Consider the following 20,271-nt stretch of genomic DNA (forward strand, 5'->3'; position numbering starts at 1 on the left):
TTTGTTTTGTTTCATCATGTGCCTCTTGCATACACACGAGCTGCTGGAAAGTTCGTAGCCCAACTCAGGAGTGCACGTGGAATAATGGAATTTTATTCTACGTCCACGAAGTTCTGCACATCCTTGCACGGTGCTCCAATTTTTGCAGACCAGTTAAATAAAATACTTCAGACTGTTCCGTAGCACTCATCACCTACTTTATTAGATCCAATATGGCGTCCTTTCAAGTGGTGTTTTCGTGGAATGAATAATGGTCTGACGGAGGTAGATTTATGGAATAACGACGATGATCTAGACATTGAAACCCTAGATGGAATGTGTTTCGTTTGCAGTGTGGATGGACAGGAGTACTATCGTGAAGGAACAGAATTACTTTTTCCAGTTTTCCTTGGCGTTGCACTTGGTTCGTTGTTTGTTTTGAGCGTAATGCAGAATAGTACTTTGCATTAAATGTATGGATATCGGACAGAATCTTAAGTACGATTGCATCCTTATGACAAGAATATTGCAGTTTCCCAGCCGACTTGTCTTGAACCTCTTGGGTGAAGGGGATTTGAGTGCCACCACTCCGTTGACTGTTGTTTCCGTTTCAGGATCGTAGTGATACAACCATGTTTCGTCCATGATTACTACTCGTGACAGAAATTGGTCAGCATTATAGTCAAAATCTGAGATGACTAGCTTCATACACTCTTTCACACTTTCGATCCGCTGATAGATTTTTGGAAACTCATTTTGCCGAGAGCTTGCCTATGTCTAAGTCGTCGTGAATAATGCTATCGACGCATTTCCGAGAAATGCTCACTATCTCTGCCACACGATTTGCTGAGCTGCTTCGATTTCAAGAATTTCATCCGCCAGCTATATATACATCTATAGCTAGTCACAATTTTGTTCGTACGGATGACATTTATGTGTTCAAAACATTAACCTATCTATCTATTTTTGTAAAATGATTAAAATATTATGCTGTTTATAAAATGTATATAAAAGCAAGCTAATGGCAGGATTGCAAATTTTATGTATGTAAGAAATAAAATAATTATTCTTCCAGAACCTCCCGTTATTTACGCCACTTTTTTGTTCGTACACTATACCTCCACCCCCAACACTGATTATACAAATCGCGTCGATGCGAAGAAGGCAGTAGATAGGAATGTTAGCAGCTCACTTGTGCTGTGATAGTGTGATCAAGGTCGTACTACCACCCATATCGTCTATCTATTGTCGTCATAATTGGTAAGAGAAGAGAGCTTAGTTGTGAGTTGAAGGACGTAATCATCAATTTGACATTAAAGGGATGTTCGATGAGAAAGATTGGTACGTTGGTAAAGAAATCACATTCCACAGTTCAGTATATAATTAATAAGTTTAAACATAATGGGTCTACAAAGAATGTGCCGAGAAGGAAGAAAGAAAGGAAACTAAGTGAACGCGAGGAACGCTTTGTGGTGAATAAGATTAGAGGTAATCCGAAATTAAGTGTCCCAAAGCTCCGCCCAATGGTTGAAAGTGTGTGTAACAAACGTATGTGTAATGAAACTGTACGAAGAGTATTGCACAAGTATGGATTTCATGGTAGAATGTGTCCTAAGAAACCGTTCGTTAGCAGAAAGAACCATGCTGCGAGAAGGAAGTTCGCTAAAGAGCACCAAGAGTTCTGGGACAGAGTAATTTGGTCCGATGAAACAAAAGTGAACGTATGTGGGTCAGATGGGGCAAACAGGGTGTGGAGAAAAGTGAACACAGCTGATAGGGTTGAGAATACAACACCTACAGTAAAGTATGGGGGTGGTTCTGTCATGATATGGGAGTACATGTCATCCAAGAGAGTAGGGACATTAGAGTTCATAGATGGTATAATGGACAAGCACGTGTACCTTAATGTTTTGAAGCGAAATGTAAAGCAAAGTGCACAAAAAAATGCAGATGGGAGCAAACTATATATTTCAGCAAGATAATTACAGCAAACATGCAGCTGAAATTAATAGAATGTGGTTAGTATGGAATGTACCAAAGTTGCCGAAAACACTTCCTCAGTCCCCCGACTTAAACCCCATCGAACACTTACGGGTTACTTTAAAGCGTAATGTGTTTAAACACAGGGTTTCTTCGAAAGACGAGCTTAAGAGGGTAGTGATGCAAGAATGGGAGGCAATCAGTGCTCAAACATGTAAAGACATTGTTAACTCTATGCGTGCAAAATGTCAAATGGTCATCAAAGCACGAGGATATGCCACAAAATATTAAATTTTCAGTTGTTGGGGTTTAGTTTTATACCTTTTGATACTATATTCTCAAGTGTACGAACAAAAATGTGACATAAAATGGACGAAGTATTTTAGTGCACAATATTAGCACGAAGGAAAACCTATTTTGTTTTTTGTTTACTATTAGTTAATATCGATTATGTGCTTGTTTTTTCAAAATACAGGTCGTTTTGAACAAATAATTAAATTTAACGTTAAATTTCTTGCTGACATTTGAAAATTTTCACCTGTACGAACAAAAATGTGATACACTGTATCTATCTTATATATAATATTATACACTTTTCTCATGTGGTTCGGATTTCGCGTTAATCACTAGGTCCCGTCTCATATAGCCTGGCTGCAGAAAGGGACGTTAAAACTCAAAATCAACTAAACTCTGCTTGCTTGCTGTTTCTTTCTTGAATATTTCTTACATTTTTCATGTACAGTTCTAGATCCAATATAATATACATTCATTTAAAAAGCGATACGAAAGATCCAGAGAATGTTGATACATAAGTTTAATTTCCAGGCAGGAAAGGTAGGTTGAGTTCTCTGTCTTATAAGTTGAGATTTAAATAAGGCGTGTAGACGTTAAACGTTCCTTCTTGCAGCATTAAGTGCTTCTGGCAGACCAAGAAATTTGTTAACGTTGATATGGTGACTGCTGGCAAATTCATTTGTTTCACCTTTCTACCTCGAAATGTCAACAAATTGAAGTTCAAATCGTGATATACTTTTGCATTTTTTCGATATTAAATTCAAGACTGTTTTTAAGTAACCAAATATCTAGACGTATAGAGTAGAGTTTAGTACAAAAATAGTAAAATTGTGTGTACATTGTAGTATCAATATTAATTACGATAGTTTTAATTCCACCCCACCCCCCCCCCCCACTCACCAGTTTCAGCCGTGAAATCAAGAAGAATCCATATAATTAAATCCTGACTGACTTATCAGGCTACGAGAGTATATGACCTGCAGCGTGATCATACAAGAAGTCAGTGCACATGTACTGAATTGTGGATGGGCTATTAAAACTGATGCTAATAAAATTGTCTTGAACTAACCTGCAACATTAGATCACGAAGTAAGCATAGGCTAGGTTTTTAATACGCAGTTTCACTAGGCCAATGCTAGGATTATCCCTTTAAACATACTGTAGCCAATTTCCTTCCACTTCCTTTGCCATTGTTGCTGTACTAATTCTTCGTTTGTTCGACGTTAATCTCTATCTGGAAATTAATTAATTAAATAAATCTATCAGTTTCTAGTTCCCGTGTAAGATGTTAGATAATTGTTCGTGGCTTTTGTTATATGTGGAAAAAACTAAGACTTAAAGAAAAGGGAACGTTAGTCATTAATGATTAATACTAAAGCTAGGTAGTTTATAACCTTGTAATAGGCGAGGGTCGGAATTATCTGTTTAGCGACGACATTTTCGGCCTTCACGTCCCCTTTGTTTTATATACAGTTTAAATATAGATCGTTATATGTGAAAGCATTAACCTTTCATTCGTTGCTGATGTGCGAAACAAGCCGAGATCTACCACCAAGGATATTGTTTGCACGTGGTTGAAGCAAAACTTGAAGTTTCGCAAGCGACAGTCTTGTAGGAAGTACGTGAGCCCCAGATGAGAAGCCAGGTTGCTTGGTGCTATATATGCGTAGTTCCAGGGCGAACAAACCGTCGCAACTGCAAGACTTCGTAATTTTAGTAACAGAGGTTAACAGAAAAGAGCCAGAAGCTGAGCACAGCTGACTTCTTTTTTTCTTCTGTGTGTGTCTGTCTTTTACATGTGTGGAAACTTCGTTGTACTGTGTGCGTTTTAAACGTCGTAGACTACTATCATCTGGTATTAGTGTTACAGAATTAATCGTGATTTTTAATTTAATGTATTAAGTGATATAATCAACGACTTTGATGTAGAACAAAGAAAGTGTTGTGTGCGGTCTTGGTGGGAGAAAGCAAGAAAGTGGTGTTGGTACCAGGTAATTATCACTATTGTATCACGCTCGTGCTCATTTCCAGAACACTCGACCTATTTTTTTCGTGCGTGGCCGAGGCATCTCATTCATAACCGCTTGTTGCATTGTTACCGTGACTTACGGACGTGAAAATAGTAGCATGTTTATAGTTCTCATGTTTTACATATGAGAATCGATTGAGTAACAGCCATTGTATTGGTATCTGCTTAGTTGACTGGAAATTGGATTTTGTACCGTACTATATTGTGTATGTAGAGGCAACGAGAAATATATATTTCCCAGGTAACAAAGAAATGTCACGTGATAATTTTCGCTTTCATTAAGGAGTATGATCTTGTAATAGATTGCAGAATGAAGTTTGGTTAACCTGCTGTATTCATCTATGTTCTGTCCATAATTCTAACATAAGATATAAAGTGAACCAGTACAATAATTTATATTGCAGATGTGAATAATGCAGCCTACACAGTTCTTTACTATTTATAATTAGTTGAGTAAGCAATACAGTGTTAGGTTCAAAATGTATTCAGGAGTTTTCCGTTTATCATTTAACAACTTTGTTATACTATAAAGTACGTGAATTAAATCAGCTTGTTTTGGGATGATATATACTTCGAGTTAAGCGTTTGTAGTGGCGCACCAGTGGCCTATCACGGTGTAATAATGAAAGGCACCGAAGGTAAAAACCGGGGGAGGAGAGCAAAACCCCAGACTATGATAGGTATGTCATGAGTTTACGCAAATGATTTTAATTTGAAATCCGTTTATGCACATCGTTAACTAGGAATAAAAATGAATAATTCCTTTCATCAGTTAGACTTGAAGTGCAGATTAGCAATTAATAAATTGTGGGCATTTACTGGCCCTGGCCTAGATCCGCCATAGATGAAAGGTATATAATGCCGAAGAAATTGTAATTTTGATTATTAGGAGGCTAAATTGTAAGGCAGTGCTGCGCTTTTAATTCTTGGTGGGTAGTTTTGTATGGAATGTAAATATTTTGTACTCACAGGTACTCGTTGAAATTCTACGTCACAAAATATTCAGTTCCTAAGTGCCATATTTAAGCACAACATTTTACACAGTTGTGATCTACTAATGTTTATAATATAGTGACCCTGAAGTGTTATTTGGTTATTATTTAACATGATAAAGGTGCAATACAAGAATCTTACAAAATAGTGCGTATTGTAGTTAATTTTGCGTCCACCGAGGCTAAATAGGACTTGAATCTGCAGTTTAATGTGGCCACTGAATAAACCCACGGGAACAGCGCGTATTGTAGGTATAATTGTACTGTTTGTTACGATTCTATATAACAAGAATGGTTTAATATAAAACTAAAGAAATATAAACAGGAAAAGTACAGTTTTTTTTATTTTAAATTAATTTCCTTGAAATACACATGATCAGGTTGAATCAGTTGCTGGTGTCTCGGGAACTTGGCTTGCCTCGCGAAGTGCGTCATATAAAAATGGCCATGAAGCGACTGCGCGTCATTGGTTTTGCTTTTATATTTTCTCTGAACTACGCCTGGTACTAGGTTGTGAAAGGAATAGTTAGGACGTATGACTGATTTGCACTTGCGCATATTTTATTTTCCTTGTCTTCATAAAATATTTCGAGTTTCTCAATATGGATGAATGTTGCGTCATGCGGTTATTTGATTACTCGTTTTTTGGTTTGTTTACATTCTCTAGTGACGACAAAGGCTATGTTGACCGTGGAAAAATGGATCTGGAGATTTCATTAGATTTACACGTGTCATTGCGCGAAAACTTCTGGTTGGTTGTATGTTATTCTATTTGTCAGTCTATTCGTCCCAGTAATGTACAGTCAGAAACAAGTGTAGGTTGGAGATACAAGAAATGATCCCTCCAACCAATACTTAATATTGTTTAGCTGTACACTCAAGTAGAGGCCACATTGTTGAACATACCCAGATTGGGGCCGCGGTGGCTCTGGTTCGATCCTAGCTTGACAGAGCGTGTCAAATAACTTCTATGGTGGACAAACACCGTGTGCGTTGGTTTTCTCACTCATGAAGAAATGAAGTGTAAAGGTTCATAACTCCAAAACTATGGTACTTGCCGTAGTCGGGTCAAGAATTCACTTAAGAACAAGTATGTGCACAATCCAAAAATACACGTTTCAGAATCCTAACTTTTTATAGAGGCTCTTTGGCTACGGGTATATACTTTGAAATATTCACCAACTACCAAATATTCATAAAAATTGTTGCTGATTTACCATAGGATTTTGAAACATGGATTTTTGAATAGGACACATACTAGTTCTTAAATAGTCTTGACTCGACTGCGGTAGGTCCCATAGTATTGGAGCTATTGACCTTTAAACTTCATTTTTTCGTGTTTTCAGCAGCCTATAACTCCGAAAGGAAACATTTGTGCACCCAGGTTAGTCTATACTTTTCGTCTTATCTTGATGTCAGAAATCACCTCCCAAACGGTGTTGATTTGAAACACTCTGTGTATTGTAAAATTCATTCCACATAAGAAAAGAAAATGGGAAGGGGAAGATTGTAATAACTACCAAGAAAGTTGATGGTGTTTAAAAATACTTGGGGTATGAGCTGTGTAGCTTATGTCACTGACTTGGAATCTTTTGCAGAATGCCATGGTGGCTCAGTTATAGAGCACTCACCTTTGATGGAAAGTTCCCTGGTTTGGTCCCCGGGCACGCAAGTTTAACAACGTGTCCGTGTGTTTTCTCGATTTCTTCCGTTTTCCCCTTCATTCTCCTTCCTCTAATCATTTCATAACCATACACTTTCATCCGTTTCCTTTAGCTATAGGACGTAAAACTAAAAATTTCCTTAATTTTCGAAATCCGTCGGAGCAGCTGTGACGTTCGCCTTCGTGATCTGTTTATTAGTAGCATAATTAATGTATTCATTAAGCCAATTTTCTTCCATTAAGATTATATATGACATGAATATGGTCTATACGATCACCTAAAATTTCATAATATTGTAAACAATAACAATTTTATAACCACCTGTGCGAAACTTACTGAACGCTCCTTGTATTTCCAAACTTTTGTTCGCCTTCTAAATGCTGTTCACGGGTAATTTAGTGCACACTTCCCGATACGAATAACGGTGACTCAACTGAGAATGTCCAAACAGTATTCCATTTTTGTCAATGCCGAGTGCCTTTGTGCGTAATACTCCAAACCAAGAGTTAGTGAGCGGCTATTCGAACGCGTTTTCTATTGCTTATGCGTGCGCTTGGAATAGGCTAACCATGTATTCAAATTTGGATGGCTAATCACAATGCACTACGAACGCGAAAGCAATGGAAGCGCGCAGAAAACTTCACCTCGAGCGTATTTGGTGCGTTTCAGAACAGTAGACCTCCTGCTGTTTAAAAGATGTATAAAGGAAGGAAAAAAGGAAAGACGTGTTGCCAGGCAAGGAGATTTTAGCAAGAAACAACTGCTTGGAAGATATTTTGTGCAAAGTATTGTAACTGCTATTGTATACTTGGACCTGGCAAAAAAAGATCTGGAAACCCCGATTGGCTCGCAGTATGATTTATAACTCTGGCGAAAGTAAAATTATCGGATAGCCACCTAGGTCGCGTTCGGTGCGGGGGGTAACGCATAGGAAACTCATTCTCGATTAGCCATACGCTTAGAGGGTGGCCGAGAATGGAAACATTAAAATTTTTGAATGTTCCTATTAGGCTTACTGATCTACAACACAATCCACTGATCATTTTACATCCTAGCAAATATTTGTTCCCAAGTTTATAACAGTGAACAACATGTTTCATTGTCTTTTAATGGTAGTTATCAAAGCTAAAGATCAAAACAATATCTGTATACGGGAAACGATGTTAAAATCGAGAGTAGACAAACGAAAATCGACAAAATTAACGAAGTCGTTTGGGGATGGCCCACTAATACAGTCAAGTAATATGAACACATCTGGACCAGTCCTATAAAATGAAGCTCCTAAATGTTGTGCAATATAGTTTAATGCAGTGTACTGTAGTGAAATACAGTATGATATCGAATGCACGAGTTCAATAATTACGTGATTAGTAAATGTACTATGGAATTTTACAGTATGTATCAATGTAAGAATGTAATGTCAGAATTTACACTGTAGAGATATGCCTATTATTCAGATTTATAGTAATCTTAGTATTCAATTTTCCATAATGCGTAAACTTTTCCAGTTTGAAAAAATAGTTTAATCCCTTGTGATTTCGCTTTAAATAAGTTTTACTGTATAGATGTAAAAAATTTCCTAAGCCGTATCTCACCGCTGGTGATGCAAATGAGAAATTTGTCACAAAATTCGATGCGAGTGTGGTCGTAATTCATTGTCTAAGTGAGCTCCTTATACAACAAAACAGTAAAAAGTAGGTTTTTGTTCATGATGGAAGGTTCTCTTTTGATCATACAGTAGTAATAAATCTCTTGTCGAAAATCTGATGCTTCCCTTCAGGTGCCTCTTTGGTTCACAGTAATACATAACAATCCAGTATGAATTAGAAACAAACATATTATTGATGGGGACTGGCCGTAGATTTGACAACAAAGGGAGCATGTGGAGATAAAACGCCTCAATGGTCTTTCAAAGCGCAAGATCTCAGCGTACTTTTCGAAAATTAGATAACTTTTAAAAACAAGACCAGCAGTACTTCCCTTTCGGTACTTTCATTGTTTTAAGTTCTGGGGTAAGTGACACATCTACAGTTATTTTATGGCAGTGCCCCGAAAATATTATTTTACTATGTCCTCTTGTTTCTCACTGAAATGGCGAAATAAAAATTGTGTTCTGTTTATAACTTTAAAAAAATGGAGAAACAAACTTGATCCAGACATCATAGAATTACAGTGAGAGTTAGAAAATAGAAACTTGTGAAATTAAGTTATTCTGTTTTTAGCATAAAAATACAGGTTCATTTCGTGGGCTGCGTAATGCCAATTCCCGTTTCTTTCCAGTACTACGAATTCAGCCCTTATTAAAAAATATGATATTGACACATTCAGATCTAGATACCATGTTAGGCAATTTGTAGGACAAAGTTAATATTTATTTTAAAAAGTCATTACCTTCATCTGTTTTGCTTTTCATTATCATACGCGTTTGTTATAGACAAAAATATGTAATTTCCACGTAAAGCAGTAAAATAAATTGTTTCCGATTATGCTGAAAATGCTATTTAAAAATCATGAATTGCGAATCTGCTTCTACAGATTTAAATGTTTCACGCAAATTGCTATACAAAAAGCAAAATTGAAAAATTAAATTATGTATAATACTCCTATATAACTTCCGTAGAATCGTATTTCTGAATTAAAATACTTCCTACAAAACCAAATAAATGTATTTTGCACATCTGTAGGATGTTTAAGCTTCACAGTACTGCTTTCATTTCATTCTCATTCCTTCTGACTACTACACTGTGTACTGAGACCATGATACAAAGTCAGGTTATAAATGCTATTACAAAGAAGTCCAACAATATTGTGAAAGGAAATTTAATATACATAAAGGATCTGAAGCATACATGGTCTGACAGCAGTTTGCATTAATCTTATTTCAAAATGTCCGTCGTTAGCGCGCACAGTCTCGAAGAAATATGACAGCCATTAAAGAGCGCTTCAAACTGTCAACTATGGGCTGACTCTTGCAGATAGTCTTCAAGCGCATCCCACAGTTCGTAATCCAGGGAATTAAGATCATGACTACTAGAGGGCCAATCGTCAGTGGATATGAAACTCTGGCAAATTGTGCTCCAGCCACTCTTAAATGTTGATCTTAAATGCTCCTCTTGTGGGTAGGAGCAGAATCGTGCTGGAAAGTTCATTGGAGTGTTCTGAACGGGATGGTGGTCAGGGCCTTGACTATAGACTACAGCATAATGTTTTGGTACACCCCCAGTTTCTTTTTCTTCACCTTTGACAGAATTGAAGACTTACGATGTCAGCACTGTCAGCATGATTGATGCGGGCAGGATAATGGTCTGGATTTTCGGAACTTTGTCCCTGGCTTCTCGAGATGACGAGGCATACACCTTATTTTGACGATTGAAAGCACTCTGATGAACGGTTTTTCACTGGTAAAGGGAATCTATCTGTTCCCGTTGTTTGCGTACCGCTGAAGCAGGCGTTGGGTTCAACTCGACTAAATTGTTATACTGTGAGATTCTGTACTTTTTTGTGTCGGGACGCTTCCTGGCATATAAAAGAGAATATGAGTTTGCCTTAAAACGCTCTGTCGCTATCACTGGAGATATTCCTAGGGGAGTTCCCTCTGCCAGTAAGTATAACAGAGATGGGTTTCAATCCATCACTGTTGATCTGATCGGAAAAGAACTTTCCCTTCTGTATGGGGAAGGGAAATGTGCGCTTAATCTTGAAAGTGATGGGAAGTTAACGGGTTCATCGGAGTTAGATATCTAGTTTAGGCATACAACACATACAGGATATGAAGAAATATTAAGATCATTAAATATGAGAATTTTGTCAAAGTATCAAATACGAAAATTTAAAACACTCAGTTTCAATTTGAAATACCAGGAAATATGAAGATTCCTGTTCCCAGTGTCCTACGAGAATAGTAAAACTTAATGTTTTACCTTTCTCGAGTTTTTAGAGGTGAAAATGTCTCATGCTTTCGTACACTGTTGCTCTGCTTGCCTACCCACTGTGGGTCTTATGATACACACTTCTTTGTATATTATTATACATTTAGATGTAGCCCTAACCCGTCGCTTCCAGTCTCGAGAGGATGATTTTTGTATTTAAGCTTTCTATAGTTGCACACGAAATTTTAATTACAGAAGCTGGGAGACAATATAGATGCTAATTTTAAACCGTGAAGTGAAATCCTGTTTCGTTACTGACAGTTACGCTGATATTTAATTCTTTTACCTTCTGTTATGAAAATCTCTCAAAAACATGACATTTAGAATATACTCAGTTCACCTTAATTTAATGTTTTGCCTATATTTTGATTGTTTAATGCTTTATGGAAACTCATACATGGAATGCTTTCTTTACCATCGCAATGTACTAATTGCTCAGCTTTAACAAAGAAAGGAAAAATGAGATTGTGAAAACCCCGCTCTATATGAGCCAGTTTTTTTTTTTTTTGTGTATGTATATATATATATATATATATATATAATATTATACTTTACCTTACTGAGCAGTTAGTTACGACTGATTTCAAGGACTGTTCGTTGCCCAAGGTCGCCATTCAAACTGTTCCCTGTTCACTTATTGGCGTAAATAAATTTCTGGTGGCATTTCCTTTCATACAATAAACTTTAAGCTACGATTATTATTAGCTCGTAGTGTACTGCAATTTTCTTTGATTTGTGTGGCAAACATCGATACCGTTCGATTAATGCCTTAGGATGGAGGAGAGGAATGTAATTATAAGCATTAGTTAACCATGTCGTTTTTCATTCAGTGTAGTCTCCAAAATCAAGGATTTATTGGCGATATAGGAGAATTAAATATAGTCTACGTAGTGCAGGTTATTCCACTAGTTCTTTCGTTATTTCGTCCAGATATTAAATCCTTAAGTCTTTTCTATTCCATTCTCGTTTAAACTTTTCCATTCAGCAGTCAGTATTCGTCCATTCTGAGTGGCATATAAACTTTTTTTTAAAAAATAGTATTAAACTTTACTATTTAGAATAAATGCATTTGCCCTTTTAAAGTGTTATAGCATTCAATGTATCAGATGCATTTAAATTACTGAAGAAGGGTCACTCCGTATGAAAGAAAGAAAAAAAAAACACACACACAATAAAGTAAGTTTTTTCTCACATTCTGAGATTTTGATGATAAAGATATAACAAGATTCAAAAATACCAAAATTTAGCCTTCTGCTATCATTAGTTTTCAAAATTTAACGGGTCGAAATTTCCAGTTTTTGTAAAAGTGCATGTTAGCTTGTGTATTTGATATATTTCGACTCCTAATTGCCGTACGGAACTGGAACTTGTCATTGCAAAGCTTTTGTAAGAAATACAGCTCAATAGTGTGTACCAAAATGTTTTTTTTTTTTTTCCGAGAAATGTACTTAGTTTCAAATTGGAATTTCTCAAAAGGAGGAATTGTCAAATTTTTCAAACTATTCTATATGTAGGTTAGGGCTTTATAAAGATAAAATGTAATTTTGGGACCGTGGTGGGATCAGAGACACAGGCTACTAAGGAAACTGTGTGAATAAAGAAAAAAATACTGTGTTAGTATGCGCATGTTTAGTAGCCTAGACTATTTTATAATGGCTTAAATAATTTAGATATGCGTTCACTGGAATTTCTTTGCACTGTAACATTTAGATTTCAACCCAACTAGTTATATTACCTAGTGCTATTGCCACGCATGAGACTTTCAGTAAAAGCCAGTAATGGGAAGAGTCAAAATTTCTAAACTTTTGTTTTTGTCTATTTTGTAAGAAGTATGCCATTTATTTAAAGAATAGTTCCCATATTGGGAAAGGGATTTTTAAATTTGCAGAATGTCGTCCAAAGAAATGTTTTCTTAACGGATCGAATAAAACGCACACCGTCTGCGTTTGTACGTGATACCAAAACGTCAAGTTAATGGTAGAAAATGCTAAATTACGAACTCTTAGCAATGGTTTCAACCTCGTAGCTAGAGGGACGGAAACTTTCAGATCTTTCTTGGTATGTATGTGTAAACGTAAGAATTCACGTTAGCCCCTAAAATATGGTCTCCACTGCCCCTCTTCCTATCTTAATGTTCTGGCTATGGACCTAAATGGCTCCATTAACTTACAAAGGTTGCCAGTGTCTGAGTGCTCTTCTTGCCCAGGAACTGGTGTCATCAGAACGGTGCTGGAAAATGCCCCAGAGTAAAACTTAATCGAAACCATAACTATCCGCCAATAATTGTCTGATAGACTAGAAACTCTTCTGAAGCTATCATCAGAATTTGAGCTGTTTTGTCAAATTTAATTACCTTTCCTATCATGGCTTTATAGGAAAGTAACAACGTTTATTTTTTCAACCATATTAAAAGAAAAAATTCAGAAATTGAACTACGACTTTGTTTTACAGAATGGAGCACAGTTATTTCATTGAAATACCAGCCAAGTTATAGTCCACTTCATCATTATTTATAAAACAAAACAAAACAAAAAAAAAAAAAGAAAAAAGAAAAAGATTTCCACTTTCGGATGGTCCAGCTTCACAATATAACAGCCTGAGAACTTTCTGAACTTAAGCTTACACGAAAATGGATTATTCAGAACTTACGTTGAAAATACGGGCTGAGCGCCACTTTCGTCACGCCACAGCCCATGTTAAAGGTCCATGTGATGAAATTGATACTGTGAAGAGACTGGCAAGAAAAGCATCTCCCACGCCCTTCTCAGATCAAACCTTGGAACCTTAAGCGGCAGAGAAGAGTTCGGATTGAGTTCGTATTTTTTACTTATGCAAAATATGCGGAGACAGATGAATGTCTTTAGAAGAAAAAGGTTTCAAACATACTCATGGAATTCCAGGAACACGAAATCTCATGCTTTCTTCCTCGTGATAGAACGTTTGGAGTAAACCCTTCCCTTTAACATCAGTTAGTGATATCCACTACGTTTCGATTAAAATGAAATTGATATATGGCTAAAGTTTACCAAGGGAATTGGAGGCTTGAACATGTCACTACCAATCAAAATGACCAGGTGAAGGTAACATTTTTACACACTTCTGGATCATCTTAATTTTTTAAAAAATTCAAATAAGTTAGACATGTTGTGGGTTCAATCACAAGCCATTCGATGCACAGTGAACACAATTACTGGTCGTGTTGAATTCGAATTATTCAAATTTGATTTTTCGAAAATTTAGTACACCTTTGTTAGGGAAAAAAAAAATGAAATTTACAAGAGCTTGCAGTGACGCAAGTGTCAGTTTCGAACGCCAATTAGGAGCCGAGGTATACTAAACGCATTAATATATGGAATGTTTTGACAAATTGGAAATTTCGAAAACTGATTGGACGTAGAAGGTTGAAATTTGATATATCTTCATCTTACGTAAAAACCATCTAAAGAGTCAGTCCAAAATGGTGTTGATATGAAATGACCCAATGTTATTCATGTGTTTGAAAACTATTCAGGCTGAAATGTGGGAGAGATACATTAAAATTTAAGAGGAAATTGAGTACCGAATTTTTCCTGCAATACACAAGAATTGTACGTCTCAGACAGAAACTTAACCTTGTATACACATTCGCACACTTGGCACTTTCACGTTTATTCATATGTACAGCTTTGAGATTTTAACATTGTCATATCTCATCAATATTCCAATTTCTCTCTTCTCCGTTACACGAGGGACGGCGTCCCTACAGTTTGATAGGTGAAATTTATTCTGTGCCGCATAGTTGTAATGTACTTTTGATCGTTCATTGTAATTGTATTGGTCATGAAATATTCTGGCAGCTTCAAATTTTTAAGGTATTGTTACAAGGTGCGCCCCATTAATTGAAGAGTTATGTTTCCCTATGTATAGTTTGTTCTGAATGTATTTAGCATGTTAAAAAGACAGAATTTATAAAGAGTGGTGTATGCTTGGCATATACGCGTGAAGTAGGTCAGTGAATTCTTCGACTAATTTCCCGACAGTAGTATTGTTGCTAACAGCAAAGTGTGGAGCATTTCTTTTGTAACTACTTGTGCGTTGCAAGAAATTAACGAGCGAATCATAATTGAAAACATTGCGTGATCCTCGGTAGATATGTGTTTGCTTTCGTGCTGGGTATGAAACAAATGCAAATGAAAAATGCTCAACTGAGCGGGAGGTTTGTGTTGTAAGCAGTGGTGTCATTCAGCCGGTTCACCCGAACCAGTTGTTAAAATTTCTCAGGTCCCGAAATCGGTTGTTAAAAGTATCTTCACCTTTAAATCGAGTACTTAGGAAAAAATTAATTCTCTAGTAATATTTTCGAAACTCAGTAGACAAAACATCAATATAAATGTACCATATGACTTAATCCTAGTCACTATCACTTTTATCATTGGAATAAATATCATATAGTAATATTAATACTGTCAAAGTACCCTCGTTACAGAACTACAGGTATCAGAGAAGTTGGGTAGTTAACACTGTCAGTAACATCGTAAGTAGTAAGAACTGTAGATACAGTGAAACCTGTCTTCAGCGGAATCGAGCGGGACTCGCAAAAATTTCCGTTAAAGACAGGTTTCCGCTTAATGGAGATAGACCTTTCCGTTAAAAAAATATGTATGCTTCTACGGACATAATGAGAAAATATATTGATGTACGCAACTTGTTCAATTACAGTACTTTTTCCTTCTACGGATTAATACCCCCCCCCCCAAAAAAAAAAAACTTAAAATAAACACAAAATATGCTGTGCACACTTTCCTTTATTTTTCCCAATAGTCAAGCAGGATTTTTTTTGCATACATTGCTACTACTTGGCTGCGGTATACTTCAGGACACAGAAAAGCTTTCTCTGGAATTTTGAAAGTCCCCTGAACTCTTTCCTCCTTGTTTTCACGACACGTGATGGAGATATATAACTTCTGCTTTACCTCACTTCCTTTTTTCCAGAACTTTGTTTTGTCAGTTTTCTTCTCATTTTTGTTGGCTGTCGCTAGTTGCTACACGAGCGGAACAGAAGTACGCCTACAAAGAAGACAGACAGCTGACATGCTACGTAGGACTAGCGAAAAATTGTGGGAGCTGAATATGAGTAGTGATTGACGAAGGTCAACACTGCCCATAAAGATTTAACAAAAGAACAAAGTATTTATCGCAGACAGTATATGTTTACCCTCTCACAGGATGTTTAAAAATTTTCTAAACGATGTAGTCTGAAACTCAGAATTTTCCGTTAAAGGTGTATTTTGCTTTCCGTTGTCCGCATAACACCGTTTCCGCTTAATGAAGGGACTTTTACATGTCTTTTACTCCAAAATCCATGGGACCATGAAATATTTTCCTTTGACAGTTTTCCGTTTAATAAAGGGTCCGTTGAAGGCAGGTTTTACTGTATATACCTAGTCCACTGTTCACAACGGAAGTTCGGATACATCCATCAAGCACCAAATATGGCATGCATTAATAGCTTACTTCTACGGAGTCCCCTGAAGTCCATCCAAACACTCAACTGGTATTATCTGCCCTACAGCCAACTTAATATTCACTGGTTGCAGAATGAATGCTGTACAAGAGGAGCGAAGGGGAGGGGGGTCGGTACAGTTTTGTATGTTAGTGTGTGCTATGAAATATGCTCTTGGGCAACGTTGCACATTATTACATCGATCTTGGTTGTTTTATCGATTTTTATAAATTCATAGTTTCCTGTACATGATTTCAATGTTATTTTCAACTTTGGTGCGAAAGTTGGAAAACGTCTGAATGGAGTGGAAGTTTTGTGGAAAGTTTTGTATGGATTTAGAAATTTGATTCATGCGTAAATGAAGAAGTAAAATATAACTTTGTGAGAAGTGAAATAGATATATAAAACCGCAATTTTTGTGACCACCAACTTGGACGCGTTAACTGCATAAAGTGAAGAATTTTTGTTTCAAAGCATGTTACTAATGCTCTCTAAATTGGGCAAGGTATCCCTGTAAGTTTACGGTTTGTTATACACGTACGTATGTGTTTGTGTGTTGCAGTTGAAGTTATTTTCCAATAAGATCAAACTCGGCGATATCAAGCAGGTATTGTACAGCGTTCAGTAGTTCTCAGAGCAGAGAAGAAGGAAGTTCTATTGCATCGTTCTATTACCCGTGTGAGTTTTTTCGTAGAGATGATTACATGAAATATCATGTGTCAAGGGAAAGAAATCATTCTTACCTTTCCATAGGATTTTTACGGTTACACTCGAATGTGATGTGAAGTTTAATTCTATAATAAAGTTATAAATGATGCACAATGTGGCTGATCAAAATTGACGTTATACTTCGATCTGCGGAAGATTCATTTCTACTTGAAGAGCTGTAAATTTCATTGAAAACTAAATTTTATGAAGTCCTATTTTTAGAAACTTCCAACAGTGCGTAATCTGATCAATTTACATGCTTAAACAGTGCACTTTTCAAAACAGGAAGCTCAATAATAATTCTCGGTAACCGTTCAAGTTGATCCGGATCTATCCGTGGTGCGTAGGGTGAAAGGAATATTTATTCATTGTTTGTGATTGCATTCGTAAGTGTGTGACAGATTCTTGTTGCTATGCCTTGTTTACATAAATTCTGGTAGTATATAAGAATTACTTCCATGAGAGGTACTCTTCTTCTAAAGGATGCATTGGCATAAAATAATATATTGGGATGGGATGCTAAATCTTGTATAATTACGCATGTATCGAGTTGATCTATTGAGTGTAGAAGACAAAAGTGTTTTCATAGAAGTTTTTTGCTATCACCAATATTGCATACTGCTATAGAAATTTACGGTTCAGAGGTGAAACTAGCAGCATACGGGATGTTAACTGCTACGCAGCTTGTATTACCACATAAAGGATGAAATGCTAGCTTCAGCATAATTTGATATATTATTTTGTATATCCCACTTATTGATATACTTTAGGTATATAGTGGTTTTAGTCTTTCATAAATTATAGCATCGTATTGATTCAAATTTACTAAAACGTTAATAATAATAATGATGATGATGATACTTGTTTTCTCTGCAACAACGTGACGGGTGACTGTGACAAGGCAGCGTTTTGTTGCTATGCTTGGAACAGAGACAAGTGCGAAGGCAGTGGAGTTCAGAAGATATTTATATTCAACGCACATGACGCGAGGAATAGATTTTGAGGTCGATGCCCCTTAGTTTTGATTCCACTGAACTTATAGTTCGACTACAAAAATGTCAAAAGACAAAGACATTGGTTTTTTAGTAGGTAGCATGCTTTTGCTTCTATTTCCGTTGTTCTTTGTGGCTCCAGCACTTCTATCTTTTGTTAGGTCAGTTGCTGATTGCAAAATTCTTGGCACAGGAAAATGTTTAGGAAGACCATACACACCAGTTCTTTTTGAGAAGTGTCATGTAGTGGCTTCATATGTACTGAATGTTGCAGTGCCCGATGTCCATTAGTGTTATTTTCTGCAGTATATAGATTTAAAAATGCTTAGAATTCTTCTGAACGGATGAAAATGTGCGAAATATTAGAACACTTGAATAGTAAAAATGGGCGATATTTTCAGTAGTTTGTAACTTGAAAATAATTTCTTTTGAAGTCGGAACAGCGAATTAGCGTATTGTAATTGTAAACAGATATTAGTGTCCGCGACGACATATCAAAAAGTAAACACGCCCAACTTAAAGTATAAGATAGCCAGACGGTCGTACTTTTGCTTTACATATGATTTTTTTAAACATCTCTGTCAGAATTTGAAGCGCGGAAGGTATTTTAGCATGTAAGATTTGCAGTGCAGCTGACAAATAGCTACAAGGATATCCATTTTGATAGCTATAGGTAAAGTAACACTGGGTCATTGTATTTTTACATTGTGAGAACTTTCCTGATAGTTTGGTCAGTAGTATGTAAACTGGCGTTAAAAAAAAAAAAATGATTGAAATAACTCGAAACTGTTTGATTATTTTTAAGTTATAACATATGTTGAAATAAGTGTGTTTATACACATTTAATGTTCAAATTATATATTTTCCAAGTTCAGATTTTTATGCAATTAAATGCAGACACAACAAAGAAACTGTGGTGTAAATAGATACATTAATCCTGATGAAATATTGCTAGCTAAACACATATAAAGTAAACGTACATGACTCGTTCAGAACAAAGCCTTTTTGAGGAAAACTATTCAGTCAACCTTCCTGCGTGGTAAGAACTAAATTAAACGTGATATCGTAGTCTCCGGGTTCACTTAGTATCACCATACACTTGTAATATTTTCTTATAGTGTTACTTATATCTACCTTTATTTATATCCTTGTTTGACAAAACTGTTTTCGTCGAGTTTTGAAATACATTGCGAAGTTAGTTATCTTTTACAGAAGATTTAACGATTTCCCAAAGAACATTATTCTTTCACTTTTCACAGTAGTATTCGAAGAATAATGCTGTCTACCCACCAATTATTAGTATACTCTTTTCATTCCTTGTTTTACTTTGTACCGGTATTGTATTACAGAATAAAGCTAATCCTAGTGATTTGAAGTCAGGAATTTACGAGAAATCTTGGAAAATATTATTCAGTAAAGTTTCAGAAACTAGACGGTTTATTATTATTATTAGTATCATTATGAAATACGTAGTATGTTATGAGGTGTATTTTGATCTAAAAGTAATGAGAGAATTGAAATGTGTAGGTGTTGGAATGTGAATTACCTTGTATATAAAATTGTAATTTTTCATCAAAAGAAAAGAATGACTATGTGGTAATTTTCGGAGCTTGCTGTTTCCTATCATGGCTTCATTGATTGTCAGTCTCCTCAGTCGTTACTTATATCTATTCTCTCCTATGGCAAAACTATTTTTATAGAATTTGAAGTAAAAAGACATTTCGGGAAATTAATCAGTATATTACAATATAAAGATTATTTTAGTGTATATTTCTCTTTCTTTCGCTGATTGTTTTAACTTGAAATTTTTCTTAGCTATTCTCCCCTTGAAGCTTTCCAATATGTACCTATTTGCTATTCTTTGTTCAGCTTTCTCTTTTCTTTGTCGGTTTCCTTATGTATAATTTTTCGTTTATCAGAATAAAACAATTCTGGAGTGGCATTGAAATTACTTCCTTTGTCTTATCAGAAATTGGTTCTTTCATCATACTGTGTGCGTACCCAATATTTGTTGTTTTTGTTTAAGAATTTCTAAAATAAATAAAAAGTTACAATTAATTGGTTTCGTCTCCATTGGAAACACTACACGCATACAGGAAAATTTGTTCAGCTGTTTTGGGAGCATGCCCCTCTTTCTCGGAATATTGCAGATGCTACTTGGCAAATGTTTCCAGTGATTTATCCATCTTAGGTCGGCAGGGAACTTTTTTTTTTTTTCTTAG

General features: G+C 36.0%; 1 protein-coding gene across 4 annotated transcripts in view; it reads left to right on the forward strand.

Moving 5' to 3' along the window:
- The window catches only part of drn (zinc finger AN1-type doctor no), an 89,902-nt gene that overhangs the window by 48,471 nt on the left and 21,160 nt on the right, over positions 1-20,271 (forward strand). Inside the window, exon 1 of one of the 4 annotated variants that reach the window (XM_081748877.1) lies at positions 4,220-4,244. The exons of the other annotated variants lie outside the window; for them this stretch is intronic. The gene's annotated coding sequence lies outside the window, so the exon portion shown is untranslated. Of the gene's footprint in view, positions 1-4,219; positions 4,245-20,271 lie in introns of those variants that run through there. 4 annotated transcript variants of the gene reach the window in all.

This window comes from Thermobia domestica, chromosome 2 (assembly GCF_964235325.1).
Source record: "Thermobia domestica chromosome 2, izTheDome1.hap1.1, whole genome shotgun sequence".
NCBI classification, from domain to species: domain Eukaryota; kingdom Metazoa; phylum Arthropoda; class Insecta; order Zygentoma; family Lepismatidae; genus Thermobia; species Thermobia domestica.